At 33.5% G+C, this 20,506-nt stretch overlaps 1 protein-coding gene and 1 pseudogene across 1 annotated transcript in view; both read right to left on the bottom strand.

Annotated features, from left to right (window-relative positions):
* LOC148628304 (N-acylglucosamine 2-epimerase-like) overlaps positions 1–18,562 on the bottom strand; it is a 40,182-nt gene extending 21,620 nt beyond the window's left edge. Inside the window, exon 1 of the mRNA XM_088585949.1 lies at positions 18,043–18,562. The gene's annotated coding sequence lies outside the window, so the exon portion shown is untranslated. The remainder of the gene's footprint in view (positions 1–18,042) is intronic.
* LOC148628305 (uncharacterized) lies at positions 1,993–7,444 on the bottom strand (annotated as a pseudogene).
* Positions 18,563–20,506: the final 1,944 nt, after the last annotated feature.

The following is a 20,506-nucleotide window of genomic DNA, read 5'->3' as shown; positions in this document are numbered from 1 at the left end:
ACGTTGAGATGATCATAGAAATTGGATGGATTTGATGCCAAGCGGGAGCATCCATGTCCCATGGATACGTTCTTCAATTTTCATTTTTATATTTGCTGACAATGGTTTTTGATTTAAATATTACTGTTTCTGTGGCATTTTAAGCTTAATGGACATGTCTTTCCGATCTAGTTAAAACCAGGTCTTCTCATTGCTCCTATCTGTAGATGCATGAAGATCTAATGATCTGTGTTAATGACCTTTCTTGGACGTCTCTGGTTTTATCCTTTTCCCAGATCATAGAAACTGCAGTTTCGTTGGTCAATGACAAAGGTCACTAGAACAGAAAGTAGAATGGGGTTTCCCTAGATCTTCATGCAGCAAAAGATGAAAGCAATTAGAAGCAGATTAAACAGATTGATGTCTTTAAAAAGTTATTGGATTATATTCTTGAACAATTCTTTAAGTGGAAATACACAGAATTGGGGTTTGGAGTAGCATGTGCTCATTGCAAAACTGTTTAATTTTACATGTTTTTACTTATTCGCTATGGTAACATATTCATCACAAATATATTTTGTTTTGATTAAAAAAACATGGCTGCTGGTACTATATATGGAACATCGGGGCAAAATGTTGTTTTTGGCCAATATATCGAAAATCTGACATAGAGTAGAAATGATCAGAACAATAAGAGTTAGCCACCCTACAATTTTGAAGTAAATCAGATGACTCACCTGAGAGTTATTGCCCTTTTTTCTTTGTTAAGAAAATCAATATCTACCTACCCTGCAATTTTGAAGTAAACCCAATCTCTATCTTGGAGTTATTGCCCTTGGACATAAATTGTGGGTTTGTGAAAAGTTCCCCACATGGAAGTGCCCTTACTTGTTGGGGAACACATTATTTGTACATAGACTATATTTGATTGTTTGTATTAATTTGCTTTAGTTGAAGTTTTTAAAAAGTTACTTGAATGTTTGAATGTTTGAGTATGCTTTTAGATCACAAGCAAAGGTGGGGTAAGCTTATATCACCACTTTTCCTAACCTCAAATAACTTGACCCAACGAATTTGACTTCCATTATGTTTTTCATTTGATGAAGAGAGGCATGTTGTTTTAGTCTCTCTCTTTCTTTTCAGTGACGCTCGTCGAGGCCACACCTTGTTTGTCTTTTGACCTAGACTTTAGATGTATGGCACATGAGTGTATTGCCAGAATGTGTGTTGTGATCGTCAGGTCAAATTATTAGTGTTAACTTGTCTCAAGCATGTTTCTATCTTTTTACCTAGGCTTCAGATATTTGACTTTTACACATATGGTGTAAAATAACTGTTGTAACTTTGACACATTTCTTCCATCATAGATAGTGGCAGGGGATGATTTCATTTAATGGAAATGCAAACAACTAACTTTTGAGTTGATTGATATGAACAATGAAATTATGTATTAGCCTTTATGTACAATGGTGTAGCTCACTTTGTAATATGGATGCCGTCATCGTAGAAGACTGAACACAGTGTTAGACATGTATTTGTATGTTTTCATGTGCTGTGCATTATGCTCATGAATGAGCACGAGTGTGTACATAGAGTGAATCCATACTCTGATTTTGTCAGTCGAAATCGAGGTTAAAACAATCTATGTTAGCGATCTTGTGGAAAATATCTTTCACAATAAAATCAAATGTTGTAGAAATGTTCATAGCAAGGTTCTGAAGAAGTGCATCCTGGCCAACACAGGCTATTACAAACTATAAGATGATGAAATTTTAAAGATCAACTTGTGTTAATTTATCAACAAATTTAATTTCTTGTAATAATTTCCAAATACTTTAAATAGTCATTTATTCCAAAGTGTTCATGAGTTCGTTGATTAAATGGCTAATTGGGGCAAATATTGGTCGGTTCCCTTCCTCTGTGTTATTCAAATTAATATGTCCGTCAAGTACATGCTCTAATAATTCTGTTGTATGCCTACTGGGTTTTGAAGTTGGCCAGATGACCACAAAATCAACGGAAAGGAGACGATTTAACAGTACGCATCCTATGACCAGCCCATGCTGTTTCCCACAGTTGAAGCCGTCTGTTTATCTCCCCTATATATATATGAAATGTAGAACTGCTAAATGCTGAAGGTTGAATGAATCTAAAATATCTTGATTTTCCATATAATAGAATAAGTTATAAAAATAACATAGGACACCATCAAATATGTCCCTCCATAATCTCTCAATCCTTTGATTGTGGGTACTCGGGCCTGTTAACATACTTCCATCACCCCTTTCATTCAGCTTAAAGTCTGCAACTGACATGTTTTCCGGTACCTTGTCTGATCTAACCCTTATAGGCACACCGAAGTTGGCGAAACCTGACAAAAAAACAGTTTAAGACTGTTTGAGACGTGTTATTATCACAGCATTTAAGAAACATTGTCATTCTGCTAAAACCATCAACACGACCTATTATTACGAATCGCCAGCGTACAAGCTTATGAATAGTGTCTATATGTCACAAGTGGTTAGGCCCATTACGTCATAAACTCGTCTGAGAAGTCTTCCCAATTTCCTTGTTTGAGCTCCAGATGAGTCTAAACGTTGAATAGAGTCTCTTAGACGCCACCTCTGTACTCTAATGCCTTTGGCAATTAACATATGTTTAAGCATATTTTCAACACACAGAGGAAACTCTTGAATAGTTTCTCCCCATACAACATCAAGGTCATCATCGTTAGGTTATAAAAATGTACGTTAATTCAGATCAAACTGTGCCATTCTTCGATATATACAAGTGAAAGCTTTGTAATATCCGAGATAAAAAATCCATTATCAAGTTAGTTTTTAAGTGTAGATTTGTCTATGTCAAATTTAGGAGGTCCGGAACTTCCTTGAATTTTCTGTGGTTTAATTGTTCCATATTTAATACATTCAATTCGAAGCTTCATCATGTCTGCTGTATTTGAAACTCCTAGAGCTTCTAATTCATGTCTCGAAAGCATACCCACAATGTTTGGTGTTATCTTTTCTCTTTAAAAATGTACAAACGCATGCTTCACATCAACCTTAGTTAGTACACTCAACATGAGTGATGCCTCCATTTTGTTTTTTTTCTAATTTCCCAAGATTCCTTTTGTTTTCACAAAATAACAAAGTACCATCTTATAATGTCAAAGTACCATCATATAATGTCAAGGTACCATCATATAATGTCAAAGTGCCATCATATAATGAAAGTTTTTAACATAAAGCAGTTACGGCGTTCCATACATGCCCATAGACATTTAGTTTCACGTGATGATTACTATCATACGAGTATTAGTTGGTTGGTCAAGTTTTTAAATCTAAAAGGAAGATTGGTATTGATTTTGGGAGATATGGCCTCAACCATTATGGAATTAAGGCCAAAAGCAAGCATTTCATATAATTGAAGTATATTACATGGAACTCAAGTAATTAAATTAAATAATGTCCCACAAATTCGAAAGGCCTGTCTACCACGGTTATTGAGAGACAAAACGAACGTATGCCACTGCATGGAGGTTGCATATACTTCAGATGTCGGATTCCGTGCAAATATAACGACATTCATATTGAGGTCTAATAGTTATTGCAATCCAGAAAAATAGAAAAAAAATAGCTTCAATGACAGCACTATAGAATGGCATCGGACAGAGAGACGGACAAAGAAAATAATTTTGGATTCTTTGTTTTTGTACGAATGTTATGATCGACTATTATCGGTGGCGAGTCCAGGAAGAGGGTTCCTGGAGGTAGATCGCAACTTTGTTAAACTTTGTTTATGTGGCCACAATTTAGAAAAATCATAACAAAGTACTGACCTAGAGGCATTCTATGATAGCGTCTCTAATCTTCAGTCTACATTTTTCCCTCGGTCTGCAAGAAGATGGATTAAAAAAATCTACCCAGACGTACTTGGTTCTGATTTATTATTTCATGAGTTATCACCTATTTGGGCTATTTGAAAATGCATATTCAGATCCTTTGTGTTACAGTACTTTACTATATAGTAAAAAAATGTTTTCAACCTTGCCTTCAGAGGTTTTATGGATAAAGGTCTTATCTGTCGAAGGAGTAATAAAGTGAAACCAAGGTTATAGCGGTAATCAAAAGAATGTAATCCAGGGACAAAGACCAGACATGGAAAACAGACATACACAACAAAGAACATAAAGTAACTAAAATAATACCTACAAAGTAACAAAAGCAAATGAGCAACTCGGACTAAAAACTGGGAGCATGGACCAGGTGCACCGGTAGGGTAAGCGTCCTCTGCTTTTCTAGAAACATCCGCCAAGTTTCTCATAAAAAGTCAAATCCGGGGTAGACAAACGAGGAAAGGAAAACTATGACCCATTGAATAAATCACTTTTCATGGATCGTTATGGATACACCATAACGATCCACGAGTTCATGATGATGACCATAAAACTTCTGTAGTGATGACTTCAATCTTTTAGCAACATAACCCTGTTCCAGAAGCCTATTTGTTAGAGTTCTAGCGCGATACAAAAAAAGTCTGCGTAGTTTCGGCAAGCTCTGGCATAACGTATGAGTTGTGATATGAACACTCCATACGCAGGAGCCGAGGGGATGTTGCAACAGATGAAAGGAAAGTTGACAATTCTGAATGAAAAGGCATCACGTTTGTCGTAAAGTTTGGTTAATGGTTTTCCTTTACCATCGATAAGCGTCAATCTAGTTCACTACCGAAGAGAGAGTGCAGTCAGAATGATTTATTTGTCACCGTCACGCCTCAATATCTGTAAATGAAATAGTTATTTCCCTTATATTATTGAACGTACCAATATATTCCATGAAAATGATGTACGTTAATGACAAGAATCTATTTATTGGGTGTTGGTCGTGAACTGTACTAGAAAAGCGAAATTGAGCAATTGTTGTGTGTACAGTCTTTTCTTTTTCGACAATTATTGAAAATTTATAAATAATTATAAGACTACTTTATTGTTTAGTATATTTATACTGCAATCGTCTACATATGAGCAGTGAAATGCATTGCCAAAAATATACTGCTACTGACATATTATTACTTTAATCGTGAAGATAAAAGCGTATAATTGTTTTCCAAAAGTTGCCGATATCAAAGTGATCTATTTCTGTCAACATGGCTGTATTTTCCTTTCTTAAAACGATTTTAAAAAGCTCAGGTTGCGCTGTAAAACCAATATTAGTGGACTAAATTGACCAATTCTTCACTATATTCTTTTTTCGCAGTTGTTATTCTCATATGTATATTTGTTTGTTTGGTTTTTGTTTGTTATTTTTATGGTATTCTTCTTAGTGTAAGTTTAATAAATGTGACAATGACTCGTCATAATTATATAAAGCTTTTGGGTTATGTTCTATCTGTTTTCCAACCATTCTTTTATACTTTATTTGTTCTTAATTCGTAATACAAAATATCGTACTATTCAGAAAGTTAACAAAATATAGACTTAGCCCTCCAAGCACGTTGTTTCGGGAAACTTTAATTGAAGAGATTAAGTTTCATATCTATATAAACACTTATTGATTGAATTTAGGCTAATAATAAGAATTTGAGGTATACACATACAATTACAATAAGGGAAAATGTTTATCTCTCAGGGGGTATTCTCAGTAGTAATGTTTAAAATTATTCGTGAATAAGAAAAGAGAAACATCGAATTCATGATAAAAGTTCTCAGGAAAACTTTATAGTTGTAAAAGTGAAAGGAAAGTATATATTGTTATCTGTGATCATCAGAATTAAATTTTGTTACAGTATATTCATTGAAGCCGAATAACTAAGTATTAAACACATATTGTTGTGCCCGATTTTCTGATATTAATTATTATCAATAATACTATTTTACACAAGTATTAATAAAAAAAATAAAAATGCAACATTTTATTGTCTTGCATTTTTACATATCATATTTTCCTGGTTTTCAAAAGTCTTGTGTATACAGTGGCCGATTTTCGAAAACAACTACAGGAAGAATAGGCACATTAATGTTATAAGTACTATTTCAGCTCAGAATCATGCAAAATGAGATTCGTGGTTCGAAAATCTACATATATTTATTCTTGATATTTTGTTTAAAATGGTATAGTTGACAGAAATTTACATGTGGCTTTTCAAATAACCCGTGCTCATAGGAGATAATAATTATGTAAAATGTACTGTATAATTCAAAAGTAAGGGAGATAACTCTGTAAATGACACTAAAATACAATAAAAACAATTGGATTTTCAATATGGATTGTCTCCTTAGAACAGGCAGATTGGAATGAATGATAATATAGGCCCACAAAACAACTTAATAACAAAAAACAAAAATGTGTAGCCTTTTTAAGGTGTATCGCATATTACAGAATTTGCATGAATTTTACAAAGATTGCTATTTAACATTTAATTGGAGGAGGGCAATTGTAGATCACATCTTAGTGAGTAACTATGATTTTCTCTTGCAGTGAGTGGACAGTGTTTGCACTTTATGAGTATATAGTTTCTTTTACCGTCTCTACAAAATAAAACTAAAAAATAAACACTTACTACAATAAAGTCATTGTATAGTACGTAATATGAATAGAATACTAATGCATTAACTTATTGGTATAAATTCTCGCAGAATATGTTTGGTGACAATATGTTAAATAAAATGTTCGAAATTCATTACTCCAAAAAAAAAAAAACACTCTCGACTTTATTTCATATGAAATACAGTAAAAGACCTAAAAATATTAAGTAAAAGTTTATGAAAAACAAGAAGTTTATTGAGATTTTGAATTTTGTATATAAACGTTTTCAGTGATGTGTCTAATATTAAAAATTCACTTGGTGACGACTGTTACAAATTCAGTATCTTATGTTTTTTGAAATTATTTTTTCAACTCAAACACAAACCATTCAAGTTGGTCAATATGACACTTTCTGTACTTATAATAGGCTCAGTTTCCATCCAATCCAATCGGTACATCCTGCGCCAATCCCGGTAATGTGCGAAATCAACGAGTCAGTTGTTATCAATTCTTATATAAATTATTAAGAAAAGAATTACAATGACATTTGTCAGAATTCTGACTCTCCAGAGAAAACACCATTGTTCTACCTCTTATTCAACCATTCATTCTGCATCAAGGGTTGATATTTCTCAAGAATCACTCTACAGAATGTAAAGAAAATATACTAACCACACTTCTAACATCAACTATAATTACCAAATTGTTATTTTTGTCATAATGTACAGGCTTAGGATAGAACAAGCGATACTCTTTACTGGACAAAACTTCACTTTTTTCTCCATCTCTTGATATCAGTATTACACCATGTTTATTACAATTACTCACATATTCTGATGTTGGTCCATTGATATACCATAAGGCAAAGCTAATGGTTGATGATCCTTTATTGTGACGATAACTCTGAGGTCAGAATCTAGGAGAGTAACTGTTTTGCTCATAGGACAGGTATAGTATATTCTGTTTCCATCTGTATCTATATGTGAATAATAATCAACTGTCTTGTCATCATATACTTTGGATTTTTTTTTGCACTCCCAATCAAGTACAAGTGTCCACCACAATGTGTAATTCCTCTAACATTACTCTTTACCTGCAGTGTATTAATGATTTTACTTATTTTAGCATCTATGATGGAAATTGTTTGTAGTTCAAGATTCGAAACTGCAACATGGTTCGAATTGATGACTGTTACATCTCCTGCTCCGCCTTCTACATCAAAGAAGATTGAGGATTTTAGTTTACCATCACGATTTAGTATTTTTACTGCATTACTTTTTCCATCCGTTAATACCATAAGCCCATTTGGCAGGATACAACAACCATAATACCAACCTGGATTTAATGAAAACTGTTGTTAGTGTCAGTTTTTTTTTTTTAAATCTTGTTTTCGCCAAAACCTGATCTTCTTGAACTGCACTTGCCATTTGTTTTATTTCTGTATATGTTTAGACATTTGATAGATGTTTCTGAATGATTCGCTCCTGTCCAATTAAATTATAAAGGTGTCTTTTATATGATTCTCGAATTTACCACTAACCTGACTCTAATTCTGATATTTTTTTTCAAATTTTTTAACGTTCCTTTCAATACTTGTGTGGAAATGTCATGTTTTTGCTTGCACTTCTAAAACTATAAGAGAAAGAGAAAAATAAAGATGACTATTCTATTCCAACTGGAAGAGCTCTGTAAATTATATAGCGTTTAATGTTTAGGACGATTTTTATTTGAGTTGAACATTACAAGTGTAGGGCCGACACTTAGTTTTTTGCTAATTTTGTCTTAAAATTCGTTTAAGACAGTAAGAAACTTTAAATGTCGAAAACAACCTCATGATCAGCCGTACAAAAGATTGATCTTGACAAGAAACGATTCCTATTAGGAAAATCTGCTCATGAAAGAATAATCAAGGAACCAAGGTTGTAGCGGTAATCAAAAGAATGTAATCGAGGGACAAAGACCAGACATGGAAAACCGACATACACAACAAAGAACGTGAAGTAACTAAAATCACACATTACAAAGCAACAAAAGCAAATTAGCAACTCGGACTCCACTGGGAGCATGGACCAGGTGCACCGGTAAAGTAAGCGTCCTCTGCTTTCCTAGAAACATCCGCCAAGTAACTCATAAAAAGTCAAGTCCTGGGTTGACAAACGAGGACAGGAAAACTATGACACGTTGAATAAATCAGTTTTCATGCCGGATTGATACACCATAACGACCCACGAGTTCATGATAACTGAGTTCAATATAGAACTGACGATGCTTGCAAAACCTTAGTAAATTCTTTAGTGACATCACGTTTAGACTACGGCAATGCGCTGCTGTATGGAATAAACTCCAGCAGCATCAACAATTACAAAAGACTGCCGCTAGATTGATATTTAGAAAACGCAAGCACGACCATAAAACACCGGTCCTAATATCACTTCATTGGCTACCAGTGCAATATAAAAGTCAGTACAAAATCTTTCTGTATACCTTTAAGACACTTAACAATTTGGCGCCTGTTTACCTGCAAGATCTTGTGAGTGTATACCATCCAACTCGAAATTTATGATCTGAGGATCACAAGCTCTTACAAATACCTCGAGCTAAAACGAAAATGTATGGCGAACGCAGGTTTGACAAAACATCAGCTACATTATGAAACAGTCTCCCTGATAATATTCGGCATATGTAATCTATAGATATTTTTAAGAAACTTGTCAAGACTCATCTTTTCAGACTAGCGTATGGTGACAGTATCTCAGTGTACATATTGTGTCTTTTTGATTCTCAATTAGCTTTTTACTATACAATTAATGTAAATAATGGGTTTTTCTTTTTTATCTATTTTTTGCTCTTTTTGTCATAATTTTTTTTAATATAGATAATTTGCAATCTTTCAACTCTACTTTGATATTCTTACTCCCTTTTAGTAAATTTTTAGCGTGCTTGCCTGATATTTTCCCTTTTTTGTTTTAATTTATATTTTTAAATTAATGATATTTTCATAGTGTCATATATTCAATGCATTCATATCTTGTTAGAAATATTTAACGGTGAATTTACTGCTTTTTGAAGAAAAAAAATTAAATGAGAACACTTTTTCCCGCGGGATTTTGTATTATTATACGTTTTATTTATTTATGTAGTATTTTCTGTATGTTTTTTTTTTAAACTGGACAGCGCTTAGAGTATTTTTTGTATTAGATAAGCGCTTTATAAATATTGCATAATAATAATAATAATAATAATAATAATAATAATAATAGTAAATAATGACGACCTTAAAACTTTTGTTGTGATGACTTCAATCTTGTAGCAACATAACCCTGTTCCAGAAGTCTATTTGTGAGAATTCTAGCGCAATACAAAAAGTCATCACGTTTGTCGTAAAGTTTGGTCAATATTTTTCCTTTACATTCGATTTCTAAGTGTAGGTCAAGATATGAGGCTGACTCCACAGTTTCTGTAGTATCTTTTATTTCAAGTTCTTTTGGATGCGATGTATCAAATCCCCGAAATTAAGAATTGTTTAAAGATAATACGTCATCGGAAACTGAGATTGAAGGATATTCTTTCTTCCGGATCAGATCAGCTATAAAGTCAGCCTCATAAGATTGAAGGAATTGGTCAGCAAGTAGAGGAGCACAATTTGTTCCCATTAGAATGCCGACCGTTTGTTGACAAACGCGTCCACCACACTGAACAAATATGTTGTCGATTAAAAGTTCCAGCATTTTGTAAACATCTTCCTCTGAATATTTGGAAGACGATTTGGAATTATTTCTTACAAAGTATAAGGAATCTCTTCCAAGAACTATATATTTGTATTTAGGTGTACCATCTTTTAGCGGTTATAGCGGTAATCAAAAGAATGTAATGTAATTAAGAAAGGCTATAACGCAGAGATTCGTTTTCGATTATGGTTAAATCTCCCATAACGACGTGACCAGAAGGACCATATTTGAATGGAGAGTTTTTCAAGAATAGTCAGGTGGTTTAGCCTTGAAGTCCTCAATCTCGAGGTCCTGCAATAATTTTGGATGCAATGGGTGAAGTATAGGAATATGAAATAATTGGTGTGGATTTGTCTTTGAAATATAGGGGAATTGTGTTAGCAACATTTTTGTGATGGAGGATGTTAGCCAAATTAATTGTATCTATACCTTTGTTGACAAACGGTAGTGGAAAATGGTCGTTTTTCTTCATATTGACTTTTTACACAAACTGTTTTACAGAGTCTGTGGAAACCAATATCCAAAACTGATGGCAACAAGTCTGTATAATGATGAGGTAGGGTCAGAAACAGGATTTTCAAGACTTGTTTTGTGAAGGGAGTGTAGTAAAGTGAGAGGTATAGAATAAAGTTTGGTTCTAATGTGATGAAGTCGAAGAGGTTTTTGTGTGAAAGGAAGGAGACCATATATGGAGACATCATGTAACTTAAGTGACGTATAGTGGTGATGGCCATGCCTCCTTTCCCGTCTTGGATTTTCGTCAAATAAATTCATCACATTTATGCTATTGTTTATATTGGCTTGAAAGGTTTCCTATACTTTTATATTTTCATTGCATCCGTAGGGCATTGCAGTACCTAGTCTTCGTATTCAGTACTCCTCACTTTCTCTACGAAGTATCTCTGATCTATTTTTTACTTAGAACGGGACTGTTCGTAGGATGGTAATTTTTTGTCTAAAATACGAACTGAAATGTAATATGATGAAGGTGAAACCTTTTAATGCTCCCGATGAAACATTTATCAAAAACAACTTTGATAATTTTTGTCAGCCCTGATTTGAAATATTGTACTTATAACCTTCGAATATGGTAGATTTTGTAATGATATATGTTCTAAAGCCTTATACTAATTGTCATGGTCTGATATGTCTATTGACCGAAATGTTCGGCATTCGTAAGGAATTATTGGTTGCGGCAACACTCTGGAACAGTGTTGGACACCTTTCCCAACCATTTCAGGACAGAAAACATTTTTTCTAATTTCAACGCCTAATTCAGTCCTTGAATGTTTCGGAATGTCGCTGTTCAGCATGCAGGTAACTTTCTGTTCTGTAGATCATGCTTATTCTAGCTATATACGTTTTGTTTGTTTTCTATTTGCGCGAAAGAGCACTCGCTCAGTTCATCAAGAAGCATTGTATGACCTCCCAATTTTCTATTCTTTTACCTCAACGGTTAACAATACTCGGTAACCACTAGATTGGAGACAGAAACAAAATGTTTATACAATATATATAAATAATAGATGCAGTTTTTTCCCAAAAAGCCAAGCAACAGACAATAAAACAAGACATTTCTATAATATGCCAATACAAAACAAACAAAAAAAATAGCCAAATATTATGCGATTGTATTAAAATAGTCTTAATCCTTATTTATTCTAGTTTAAAAACCCAAGTGTTAATCAAAGTCCAACACTATCAAGTACTTCAATATACAAAGTCAACTTTTAATATTTGTTTTTAAAGTTGAAGTTGTATTGAAACATTAAATAAAAGCAAAAATATTACGGTTAGAAATAAGATCATATCTATTATCAGGGAAAAAGATTAAAACTAAAACATAGACAAAACACTTTAAATAACATTAGTTAACTGAAATGATATGCACAGAAAATACAATCGGAGTATTGAACATGTGTACTGAAAAGATACTGCTCCCCTTGGAACATCCATCGAGAGTTATGTGATGGAACAAAACAACAAATTTCTGACATTATCGCACCATAACGATCATCCAGGTGTCTTTCATAAAATGTCAAAATAAAGTTTAAATATACATTCTGTATGAGGATTTTGAATTGATGTTTTTAATAGAATATTCCGATGATACATGCACATATTTGGGTTTTTTTTAACAAAAAGAAGAAAAAGAAAGTAGACGCCGAATCAAATTTTACAACTTAGTTATATGATATTTGAACCATGACAAGGTTTAAAGAGACAGCATTTCGTTTAAATGAATATCATATTCTGAATATTGATAGGACTTTGTAAGTATTCAAAATAATAAGTAAAATCGGGATCCGGTCTAATCAAACTACGATAAACAGTGATTCTGAATTATATTTTATTTTGTTATGTAATTGTTTTTTTCCCAATTATTTCATAACCACCAATGCTAATCAAACAAAAAACGCATTTCTTTTTTGAAAATTTGAATTGCAATTGCAACTAACCATATTTAATAAAACTGAATTATTTTACTTGCACCAATTACAATCTCCGAAACAGAGGTTGGTAGCTCCTTCGTCCCTGTACAAGTACCTATGTTTCGGAGATTGCACCAATTACTAGTGGTTTTGATATAGAGTAATGATACTTCATATATCACCTTTTTATATGCCCCCATCCGTTCGCCAGGATTATCTGCTACTCCTGCTCACCATTGAGAGATGAAAGTAGGGTTTTGGGCAAGATAAGTCAGGTTAAAACTCCCAAAATTGCATTTACAGCACAATCCAGTCTCCGTAGTCATTTTTCATCTTAATATCTTTATAAAAAAACCCTATACATATTTGTTTATTGTAAATAAGCAATTATTCGTTTGTTTCAAAAATTTGCGCAAAAAGCATGAAGCCGAAATGAAAGCTCATAAAATGAATATTGTTACTAAGCTTTGTATTAGTTGAACTATTTCAGTCAGAAATATTTTGTTTACCCATTGATACAAGATGGAAACACAAAAAGAAATTACACAGTGGCATTATGACAGACAAAACATGTAATAAAAAAATTGCTAAACTTTCATCAAATTCCATTTAGAAGTTACCCCTCTCTCCCTGGTCAACTAAGGACATAATCGATGTTTAGTTTCAGGAAATTCCAACAGTCATTTAGATTGAAAAAGGAGAAACACTATAGGTGCACAACTACCAAAACAATAAAAAATGAAAGTTTTCAGAAAAATGTCACTGCTATCATATATTTGACAAATGCGGTGTTGAATGAATTTCTACAAATTTGGCAAGCTTATTCATTTCTGTATCTTACTGTTAAGTTTGACACTTATCTTAAGAGACAAGCTAAGTTGATGATAAGATACCCCCTGTCGACCAAAGACAAAGGTCGTCTTACACCAGGAAACCCCAAAGTCATTAAGATGGAAAATCAAAATGAAAAAAACGGGATCGTGAGATACAGATTGCGTGGAAAATTAAGTACCATTCTTTGTAAGAATAAGGCAATGGATGGTACATCATAATTCTCAATTTGGTCTATTTCACCTCAAATATATTCAAATACATCTTGAAAACTACTGAAGCATTGGTGACGTAGATATTTTCCGCCTTTTTTCCATGGTGTATTTCAATTAACCTTGAACTATCGATATCTTAAAAAGGCAAACTTTACAAACACTTTGATGGTTATTTCTTGAGGTTACGAGGTATAAATACTTGGATAGTGCAATAAAATCTCTGTGTATTTTTTTGCTTCATGTGCCACACCTTGTACGCATTTTGCCTAATTCTAAGACGGAAAGTTACTTAATTATGCTTCTTCATCAGTATAAGAGAAGCTGCAGATTAGAAGATCATGACCTACTCGATTGTTCACATAATAACCTATACATAGTGAACTTATCAGACAATAAAGACTTATAAGGAGATATGACCATCGCAGCTATACACCACCTAAGATTTGCAGGACCTAAAGATCAGGGACTTGAAGGCTAAACCACCTGACTTTTCTTGCCAAACCTCTCCATTGAAAGGTCATGTCATCATGGGAGAATTAAATCGTAAAAGCCCTTGCTTAATGTCCTAAAGACCATGAACCATGCTCCATTAATTGAAATTAGAACTGTAAATTCCTTATGTAGTACGTGGCGAACTATGCTAAAGATCCTGATGAGCGCAATACATTGTCTACTATACATTACAAGGATGTTGTTGTAGTACAAGCAGACCACGGCCGAAACATTGTTTTTGTCTCTAGAACGCAATTCATCCAAAGTTTATTATTACTGTAGATGTAGAAAATAATAGCAGTAATAAGGTCAGCTACCACACTCTCCAGTGAAAAGATAGTTTTAAACCATAAACCCGTCCTATCCTCTTCCGATCTCTCTACAAAAGACGATGACCGTGATCTTCAGTCCATGTGTTGGATTCCAAACCTACATAAACAACGCTTCATAGCTGTTTTTTTTTTCAAATTTACTATTAACCCTCTTTTCAAATTATCAAATTCCAAACTTGCTGCTGTCAAAGACGGTCTTCGGTATTACCTCGACACTTGTTATTCCCCTAGAGATATCAATGCAAATTGGATCTTCAATTATTCGAAAATAATAGCATCAAGACATATAATTTTTCAACACTTTATATTTCTTTTCCCCGTTCTCAGAAATTCCGACGTATAAAAGATATGAATACGTAGTAGTTTGTAACAAAAAAGATTGAAATTACCGTCAAGCTTTGGGTATTGAGAACTAGGACACAGAAATGAACGCATTATGTCATATGATAACCAAACAAAAAAAAAATAAATTTTCGAAGAAAATACAATTTCAAATGTTGAAGCAAGTTACATGTAATATCATTTTAAAACACAGACGCCATGTCATCCCGTATGTTTATCCGTTATGCAACGCGATATTATTGTAGTCAATTCCATTGGTTATGATATCGTTGCAAACTTGATTCACACATTATAATTATATCGCACACGACAATCACCCTTAAAGTAAACTGAACATGCATGTCTAGTTGTTTCTGCAGGCACCTCCACCCCTGTTCAATTGGAAAATTGTTGATTATTGTTAGTTCTGCCCTACTCTGATTAAAACAGACCAAGTAGTAGTGAGATTAATTTCATCTGTTGGTATGTACGACTTCACATCAAAATTTTTGCGAGTAATCTGGATATAATACCAGCGTTACAGTTATATATATCTCAACACTGCATACATCATTACCTTTCCTCTTCCGTCTAGCCTAGACTTGACATGTTATGAGCAACTCGGCGGTGGGTGTTTCTAGAAAAGCAGAAGACGCTTACCCCTACCGGTGCACCTGCTCTATGCTCTCAGTTTTTATTGGAGTCCCAGTTGTTCATTTGCTTTTTTCACTTTGTGCTTATTATTTTGGTTATTTGATGTTCTTTGTTGTGTCTGTGTCTGTTTTCAATGTCTGGTCTTTGCGTCTGAATTACATTCCTCTTATTTCCGCTAGATCTTGATTCCCATGATTACTTTTTACCAATTAGCAAATGCACGTGCCTCATACATTCTTCCTGGCCAGGCAATGCTGATTATTAAGAAACGAACCTGTAGTAAAACAATTATAATATCAATGAATACTAGCCCTTTCGATTCCGATAATCACCGCGTAAATTCTCTGGTGCATTAATGTGACAGTCATCGATCGCTCCACCAGAATTTTCTTCACATTCCCGAATAACGTTCATATGGAAACTTTAAATAAGTTCTAACAGACAGTAAACGTTTGCAAATTTATGCACGTAAGTAAAATGTGTGCATAAATGTTTACACGGTCCCGTAATAAATCTTGGAATAATTATTTCATGGTTCTATTATTAAACCTGAGCGTTCAAGAGGGAGTAGGGAGTCCATACAAAAACCAGGCAGTGGGTGACACATGACATATTTTGTACCAAACAAATAGCACCCATTTCATCTTTCTCACAGTTGAATGTTGTTCGATTAACCGCAATGATTAAGGAGCAATGAATTAAAAAGGAAACATTGACATACATTTAAAAGGAGATAACACTTTAATTTGAGCAAAATTTTGTTGTTTGTTAAGGAACATTAAAATCACCCTTTTGACTACCCATTTTGAATTTAAAACAGAATTTATACTATTTAATATACAAATGATATCTACATTACATTGGAACAAAAAATTCAGTGGGATTAAATTTACCCTATATCACCCATATCATAGGATCTGCCTGATTTTACATGGCCGGCCTATTAAGTACTTCTCTGTCTAAGAATCAGGCAAAATCATTATAGGGTGTGGCACATAAAGAAAAAATCAAAGTGCTGAGGCACTGAGTCAAGGAAGACCTCATAAATATTCATGTAACCAAATTGCAAGCTAAAAAAAACAATAAAACATTTAGTCATTTTAAAGAGAACCATCTGTTTTAATGAAATGCATATCAATACTGCTTGTTTATTAATGCATTTATGGATCTTCTTTTCTTTTATTGTTTTTGGTATTTCTAGCTGTGTACGTTTATGTCCTAAAATTTCTTGACACTTTACACCTAAACCAGCATTTCATCAAAAATATGATTTCCACTGTGAATCACTGACTATCAATATTATAATGGATTTTCAAAGTAGAAAAAAATCCACACATTTCGGGTTGGAGATGCATGAAGTAGAAATGAATCCTGTGGGATAGGTGAGCTAGGTTGACCAAGTACCTAATCTAAAGGGAGAATTGAGCAAAAAAAACTTCTCTTTGTTTGTGCTCTCTTTGACAGTGATTTGTAAAAGACTAAATAAACAAATATGTCAACATTGTTAGTTTTCAAACAGAATTTACAAAAGCTTGTCCTTGTCATTGTTGTCTTGATTAGGCCCTGAGTTGAAAATATCAGAACTATACACTTTTTTACAATAAATAATTACCTTTCTCTAGAAATATTTCAATTCAAACAAGGATACAAACACTTGTTATCAAAACTACTATGCAGTTTAAAAATCTTTAAATTAAAAAAAAACTTTGGTTGTACCTCATATATTTTAGCAATTTAAGATTACAATCAAGATGGAAAGTCAAAGATAAGGAGATGTAGTGAATACAGGAAATATTTTGTCTTTCTTTATAACAAATGCACTTTGAATATAAATCCATCTTTTCTACTTTCCAAACCAAAAAGGTAACTAGTGGACCCATATCCCATGAGTACCACTTTTTATGAATCATTATTGCGCTTAAGCAGGGTGTTTCATACTTGTCTGCCTTCAATAATGTATGTACATTTCTTTCAATTTTTTCTGCATGATTGTTTCACCGATATGTATTATATCAAAATACAAGTAACTCTTATGTTTTGCCAACAAATAAGTGCTACGAAATCAGACTTCATATTTGTAGTTTTTATTAAGAGATGTTGACATGTACCAGCACTTGAGAATCATGAACTTTGTTTCATGCCTAAATAGTGTCCCAGTACAAAATAGTTCATTTTGCTTTTGCTTCCTTCTCGCTACATCTAGTGAAACTTTAAAAGGGATTACCACTGAAAAGAAATCAAGGGAAAATAATAACAGTGCCTTTGATAATTGCAAAATGTTACAATATGTAAAGGCATGAAAATATACATGTATTTTAGCCACATCATATGGAAGTACAGAAACCTCCTCTTGATGAGAAATATTCTTACATGTACATATAATTGTGTGCAAAATCAGGCAAAAATAGAGGTTGGGTGTTTATCATTGTCCCAGGTTTTTACTGGTTTTTAAGCCACCTATACTCGGCGTCACATAAATAACATACTGTTAAAATTTGAATAAAAATATTTTCTACGACTTTATTGACACCAACCATCGTTTAAATTGTCTTAAATGACTTGCTCATTCGTTTAGCCAAACAGCTTCTCAAAAACAAGTCGCTTATTAGCTTAAATCATGCGTAACAAATCCTTACGGGAAAATCCCATACTAATATCCGCCATGTTGGTTTTTACGGGACGATTTGTTTACAAACGGAAGTGCGTAAGTTCCCGTCGAACTCCGGTGACAATCGTCTGCTTGATCAACTTCTCGGTATTATACGTTGTTCGCGTAAAATAAATCCGAGATATCCGAAATAACGCCGAATTGCATTCTGGGTTCTTCGGTTTTTGGACAAACCATTTAAACGTAAACAACATCTCCTAGCAACCCGATCACTGTAAACATGGCCGACTTTTTACAATGTAAATATTGCCACCTAGAATTAAAATCTGACCGGAATTTAACGATTCAATGTTTAGGGAGAAGCCGTTTGGCTAAACGAATGAGCAAGTCATTTAAGACAATTTAAACGACGGTAGGTGTCAATAAAGTCGTAGAAAATATTTTTATTCAAATTTTAACAGTATGTTATTTATGTGACGCCGACTATAGTCAGTACTGGTTGATTGAAATTTTGCAAACAGTATTTCTGTAGCATTATAATTTCTGTCCTACATTATAAAAAGTTAATACAATAAATATATATTATATTTCAGTGTTCTGAAATGTTATTCTTAAAATATCTCTATCAGCTGTCTTAATTAAGAAAAAATAAACACTTCTTTCTCTAAAATAATTCAAGTTTATCTTAAATAAAACATAACAAACTTTAAAAAAAATGTAGTACAGTGTACTTCATGGGCACATCTTTGTTTCAATAACTGTTAAAACAGGTAACATGAGTAAGAGTAGAATAGGTTACTTTTCACCTGACTGACAGGTGGTCATTGTTAAAACAACATCCCCTCATATTAAAGCCATTTCATGTACTAGACAAAACTTCTAAATACAGAAACTGGAAATGTATGGTTTCTAGTTACCCGATGATTTATAATGATGTCTGGACCACCCCCCCCCCATTTCAAAATATCTGGATCCATCCCTGTATGTTGATTTATTTATGAGCAATTAATGTCACACTGTAAAGTAAATAACGCATTTGATACATGTATTATTATATTGCAAATATCATTATTTCATGTATGACATCTTAAATTAATGCTGTACTGCATATGTCAGAAACCATAGTTAGAGTACATTCGCATGTATTTTTGAAGTTTTCAGTATAAATTTCCTGTTCACAGGCATATTTTGCGAAGACATATGACAACTGTTCTACACTGGCAATGTTTACAGTAGACCTATCACTTTTAAATCAATGTGTACATTGGAAGTATATGAACAAACTTATGTATACCTTCACTTACCTAACACATTGTACATGTATGAATGTCCATGGAAATCAGCTCTTACGAAAGGTCTACTTTTGGGTGCCTTGATATCCGTCATATTTTCAATCCACTTTCATGGACATATAATTTCTAAATTGACTGTGTCCTTCATGTGACATGAAAATCCTGTATCTAACTTTAAGATCTGCATTCTAAATGTATATCTTGACAATGCACTAAAAAAACCATATTGATAATCAATTATGACGTACATGTATATGGACATAATACACATGTACATTCCATACTGAATATTACATGCCAAAATCTGTATCACATGTGATATCAACACAAGACTCCTATGTCAACCCACTTAAGGCTATTGGTCGCGGGGCGATATAGGTCGAGGATTGATACCCCATCAGATACAGATTTTGGCATGTCATGTTCATCAAAATATATATTTCAATTATACTTAAGTGTGTTCTGTGTAGGGTGTGATATAAGGTATGCAATATAGGTCTAGGGGGTGTGATATAGGGTATGCAAAGTAGGTCTAGAGATGTGATATAGGGTATGCAATATAGGTCTAGGGGTATGATACATGGAATGTCATATAGGTCTAGGGGTGTGATATATGGTATGCCATATACCCGGTAGGCCTAAATATAGGTCTAAGGGTGTGATATACAGCATGCCATATTGGTCTAGGGGTGTGATATACATTTGTACAGTATGCAATATAGGTCTGGGGGTACGCGAAATAGGTCTAGGCTTGTAATTTAGGATATGCAATATAAGTCTAGGGGTGTGATATGGGGTATTTAAATCACAGTCACAATGATAATGATTGAAAATTTGAGAATGGGGCAATTTCTAGTACAATAAAAATGTAATCAAATCGTTTTTAACCTATTTAGGAAAATTTTCAGCACTAATGTCATAAGCGGGGACTCTTTATGCTCTAAAAGATTGCTTGGCTACATATAAATACCTAATTTCAACTAGATATCCCTCTTTTTGATAGATCAAGATCAACTACTGAATGTGATAAATATGCCACATGACTTCGTTTCATCCTAATCTAATTCAGATAAGATTTTAATTGCTCCACATTTTTCC

The sequence above is a fragment of the Perna viridis genome, chromosome 1 (assembly GCF_037379345.1).
Source record: "Perna viridis isolate PV_CMFRI_1.1 ecotype Kerala chromosome 1, ASM3737934v1, whole genome shotgun sequence".
In the NCBI taxonomy this organism is placed as follows: domain Eukaryota; kingdom Metazoa; phylum Mollusca; class Bivalvia; order Mytilida; family Mytilidae; genus Perna; species Perna viridis.
The sequence above is the reverse complement of the archived record's forward strand: the minus strand, read 5'-3'. Positions and strand labels throughout refer to the sequence as shown.